The following is a 6,000-nucleotide window of genomic DNA, read 5'->3' on the forward strand; positions in this document are numbered from 1 at the left end:
TACAGCTCTACATATGATCCCTAGAGCCTCACCAGGAATAATCCCTGAGCACACTGGTACCACCACAAAAAAACAAACAAACAAACAAACAATGAAGACTGGAAACAGAAAATAAGCTCTTTATCTTTTCAAGAATTCTCTCAAATTCTCTACTAATAATTATTAACATTGTAAGAACAAATTTTTAACAATGTATGTATGGGTCAAGCTCAATTATTGCAAAACAGCATTAAAATGAATGTTGATATGTGATTTATTATCATTAATTACTAAACAGTACAATTGCAAGAAAAATGTTGATCTTAAATATTATAATAAAGTGTACCATAAAAAATACTTATCCTTAAACATTTGATATTTGTGCCTCTACCTCTCAAATACCACATGGATAACCAAAATTTTCTGTTAAGTTATTCATTAAAATTAGATTGCTGAATCTTAGAAATCAATTCTTTTCTATAATCAGTTAAACCAGATCCATAAATATGAGTTTTCACTCATAATAGAAGAGTTTTGTAGTTCTAGTAAAAGCTTAACATAAAATTTATAGTTCTGCAGTAGAACATAAAACATTTAATTAAAAAGTGCATGCTATTTAGCAAACCTAAAGGAAAGAAACATGTAGATATAACCATGTTTATCTCACAATCAAAACAAAAGTTAATTCTATTTTTTGAATTAAAAGCTAATATTTTTAAAAATGTTTTAGTGGAAACTGTAGGAACCTTTATGTATATTACATTATCTGAAAATAGTGACAATTTGATTTCTTTTCAAATTTGGCATATTAAATCACCTCATTGCAGGGAAGGAGAGAAAAGAGACAATAGGGCTGGAGAAAAAAGAGATAATCTGGAGTTAATATGGAGTTTTATAGGAACAAGTGCCAGGGAGTTTATATAGTGTCAAGTAAAGGGTATGGAGGTAAGGTGTGTATGGGGGGGCACGCATGTACACACCTCTGTAGTATGCCATCAAGTTCTAATTTTAACCCATCACCTAAGTGTTAACCTCTTTAACTTATTTATCCACCCAGGGACCCACTTCCCTTCTGATAACTGCTATCTTGTTCTTTTAACAAGTGCAAAAGTTAATTTCATTGATTTTATTTGTTCACGTTTTAACACTTTATCTGCCACAGGGAGTGAGAGCAAAGTGTTTACCTTTCACGACTTATGTTACAGAGCACAATATTCTCTAGTTCCATTGGTTCTGTTGATAAAAAAGGTTCCTTTTTCAAATGCTTCAATCCCGGGTGAAGGGCCTGAATCAAGGGCAAGCAAAGCAACAATGAGAGGGCAAGAGAATCTTGAATTCACATGAGAGAAACTTAGAAAGTAACCACAAAAAAATATGAGCTCCGTTGATATAAAAGCTGTGCTGGATTTATCACATAGAAAAATAATATTAAAGCATGTAATTTTATGTTTAATACTTTAGTTTTATTGGTATAAATTATTGGACTAATTATGGGTGGCTAGATGTTCATTTTTTACAATAAAACTCACTCAAAAATAGAAAATAATTCCCAAATTACAGATTCTGTTTTAAAAATATATATTTGAGATAATACATGGTAAGTAGGGAAAGATCAGATCAAATAATTATATTTTATGACACGTCATTCAACTTGTCAATGCAACAGTAATGGCCAATAACATTCTGTGATAAAGTCAGATGAAAATAGATATTTTTAGAGGATCAGAGTAAACCATTTTCTTCTGGGCACTGCATTTCCCCTATTGCTAATTGAATTACAATATTTTATTTAATTATTATTCTTTTTCATCAGATTTTATCTGAGGTATATTATCCTGTTTAATAGATATCGAAATAAAATGAACAAAATCAAAAAATATTTTCTAATTTTTTATTTCCAAAAGCTAGACAAATGATAAAACAATATGATTTAGAAAATAACATATTTTTCCAACCAAATTGCTTTTAAAGCTGTATTTATCCAGAGTATATATAATATTAAAAATATTAATATCTATGATAATTTTCTTAATTATGTCTTTGGTAAGGAAAGTAGTAACAGCTAGTCTATAACTCGTGAAATCTCAAAAACATAGACTTAGTAAAAATATTTGATAAATATGCTCTTGGGACTGCCTTATGGTGTGTTTAAGTAGTGTAACCTTAGACTGTCTAAATTGATTAGGGTCTCAAATTAAAAATTGAACATGCATGGGAAGCAACTACCAGATAATAATCAATTTATATGCAAAATTACTAGAAAAAGTGTGAAGATACTTTCTGAATTAAATCCCTTTCTGAAGATAATATTCATATATTTCACTTGTATTTTATTTTGATAATTCATGTACTTAATCTTCCAGGTGCTCTATAGTACAGGTTGGAAGAATCTAAGAATTGTGGCAACTAGCTCATCTATATGTTTCTTCTATATCTTTTGACCACTTCTAACTTTCTAATCACAGATAATCTATTATAAAATCACAATCACAAATCACAAATCATCCTGTTAATTGTCGATTGCCTCGAGCAGGCCCCAGTAACGTCTCTTTCATCCTAGCCCTGAGATTATATTCAAGGCTCTTTAGGAGAATGAGACCCATCATTGTTACTGGTATTTGGCATATTGGGTACGCCACGGGGAGTTTGCCAGACTCTGCCATGTGGGCAGGCTACATTCAGTAACCTGCCAGTTTGTCCAAAGTAGGAATGATATAATAAGATGTCATAATAAGATGTCGCGTGGCCGCATTCGCGCTGGGAGCTGGTTTTTATAGTCTCTGAGTCTTGGCCACTGATGGAATTACACAGCGCCAGGGGACCAGCTGGTGGGTGTGACCTCCGCCTACTGGAATTTGGAGGATCTGGGTAGAGGATGCTCGACCCAAATCCGAGTAGGCTTGGAGATCTTGGACCCGGAACCCGCGTGACTTTGTCCCTCTGCCAGTACCTTCATGTGTGCTTAGAGTGGTCTCAGCATTGTGGTGGCTGGTCCTGAAGGTCTTTGGCTGCCGGAGCCCTGGTCGGGGAGGGGAGGAAAGCTCAACCCACTCCACTCCAAGGGGCCCCGGCGGCGAGGACAGTCAGGCGGGGGCAGGAGACATAAATAAATTTTATTTATTTATGGGTAACTTTGTAAATAAAATCTAATAATGACAAATATATCTTAATACTTTTGATTAAAATATCATAAGTATTGTCATTTATTATAGTTTAAGAAGTCATAATATTATTAGTGCTTAAAATGAAGTGCCTACAATTCTCTATCGCTCTTTTCTTTCCAACCCCGTACCTCCACTGTTTGGTAATTGGTTTTGTGTTTCAATGCCAAGAGCATGTCATTGTTCAGTACTGTTTGTTCTCTTATTTTGACTACATACTCCATGTATGAGTGAGGCTATATAATATTTTTCCTTCTCTCAATAATATTTCTCTTAATATGGCACTATCGAATTTCATCCATATTGGATATAGACTGCATGATTTTACCTTTTCTTACAACTGTAGATTATTTCATTGTGTACATATTCCACAACTTCTTGATCCTTAATCCATCTTTTAACATCCATTTTTGGTTTTTTATCCTGACTACTATAGTAAGTACTTCAATGAACATGGATATGCTTATGTACTTTGTAATTAATTTAACCGAAAGTAATGTAATGCAATGTAATGTAATGTAATGTAATGAAATGTAATGTAACAGAATGGTTAGTGGAATTGTCAAAAATAATTAAGTAAGAGAAAATTTGTGAAAATTTGTTATCTCACAATGAGTTAATTAAATTTACTAATTATTTTCTGAACTTTGTGTTGCTAATTGAGTCTTCTGGGTAGTTTTTGGATACCAAATTTAAGTAGATTTTATACTTAAATTCTATACGAATTTAAGTAAATTCTGTCAAATTTGCTGTGCTGTAATTTGATGTAGTTCCATTTGTTTATTTTAACTTGTGTTGGCTTTTTCTTTTCTTTTTATATTTATGTATTGAAACACTGTGGGAAAATTTAGAAAGCTTTCAGGGTTAAATCTCGGTCATACAATGATCAAACATCCTTTCCTTCACCAGTACTCATTTTTCACCACCAAGAACCCCAATATGTCCCCCTCCCACCCCTCCCAATGCCTGTGAGGCAGATGATTTCTACTTAACTTTTGTCTACATTGATTATATTCATTATTTTTCCAAAAATACACAATTATTGTTTAGAACTTCCCCCCAACAATCAGAATTGCTGAAAAGGCATTGTGAAATACTTTGTTTTCTATAGCTGGTTATGAGAGTCATATAATGATTTTGGATTTCTGCAAAGAGCCAGATAATTACGAGATTGGTTTCTGTGCATCTGGTGTTATGGCCATGCCATAGAACCACTCGTGGGGGGCAACTCGTGACCTCAGTAGGGTGTGAAGGACGAGGCAGTACCACCCCTCTTCCCATGAGACTGCAGTTGCCCAATCACCAACGGCTCATAACTGATTTTCATATAAGCTCTGAGGTGGCAGCAACCTGCTGCTGGGGTGGAAAAAGGCGGAAGGGAGCAACATCCTTTCCCTCCCGGGGAGGTATGGCGCCATAGTTTAACGCATGGATCATTCGCTTTTCTGCCACAAGTTGCCGGGCTCTGGACAAAGTCCTTTTGCCTCTGGAGCCATGGCCATGCTGGAGAGCTGCTTGTGGGGGGCAACTCGTGATCTCGGTAGGGCGTGAAAGATGGGCCGGTTCATTCCCCTTCCCGTGAGACTGCAGTTGCCCCATCACCACCAGCTCATACCTGGCTTTCCTATAAGCTCTGAGGTGGTTGCCACCTTGTATGTGGTCCAGATGCATTTCTGCCAAAAGCAGCTGGGTTTCGAGATTTGTTTCTGAGTCTCTGGGATCATGGCCGTTAATCAGCTTGATCAGGAGTCAGAGAGACTGTTTGTAGGCGGCGACTTGGGGTCTCGTTGGGATGAGGAAGAAAGGGCCAGTTCCACCCCCATCTGGTGAGGCTCCGTGTGTCTCATCACTGCAGGCTCAAACCTGACTGTACAGTGGCCTCTGGAGGATGGCAGTCACCCAGAAGCCAGGGGGAGCAGGCCAAGGCATGGAACCTATTTCTACCTAGAGTGGCCCTGCACCAGTAATCTACTACAGGAACAGGACGCATTTCTGCCAAAAACCTTTGGGTTCCGAGATTCGTTTCTGAGTCTCTGGGATCATGGTTGTTAAGCAGTTCGATCAGAAACCAGAGAGGCCATGCTTCCACTTATATAGCTGAGCCAGAGGTGGTTGTGGTGTGTCTCCCACATACCTGACTTTTGGCTGTTTACTTTCTTGGTAAACTTTGCCCCAAGTTTTTGAGGTCTGACCAAAGGCACAGCAGCGATTTTGGGGTATCTGAAAGTCTGGTGGTGCCATCAGGCTGCTGATGCACTCACCTCACAGGTACAGATTGACCTGCTGGTGGCACCATACCCCCGTGTGTTGGCTTTTTCAATGTAGTCAAATCATTAAAAAAATATCACTAAGTGGCACTGTCTGGAGATCTACTTAAGTTTTCTTCAATATATTTGACAGATTCTGGTATTATCAAGGTCTTTAATAAATATGATATTCTTTGTGACTTTCTTGCAGATGGCTCTTTCTATGTTGATGTATGTTTCTTTTATTGCTATTTTTAGGGGTTTTATTGTGAATGCATATTTAATGTTCTCAAAAGTCATGCTGGCCTGAATCAATCAGTATAATCATACAATTTTATCTTTTCTTTCACTGACATGGTGATTATGGTCCTAAAATATTTTTTCAACAAAGATCTAATGTTGTTGGGATTCTTCTGGACTTTTGTTGACTTACGTTGTCAAAATTGAGCCCCTTCTCATAAGTCCTAGTTCTATATTTTCAGCTGTTTGATGCTGGAATCGACAGGTGTTGAGCCATTCATAGATCATGCTCCAAGGCTGGGTGACTCCATCTGCCTGACTCCATAGTATGGTACTTCACCACACTGGTACTGGGCCATGGTGAAAATTTTGTG

This window comes from Sorex fumeus, unplaced genomic scaffold (assembly GCF_029834395.1).
Source record: "Sorex fumeus unplaced genomic scaffold, SorFum_2.1 ptg000008l, whole genome shotgun sequence".
In the NCBI taxonomy this organism is placed as follows: Eukaryota; Metazoa; Chordata; class Mammalia; order Eulipotyphla; family Soricidae; genus Sorex; species Sorex fumeus.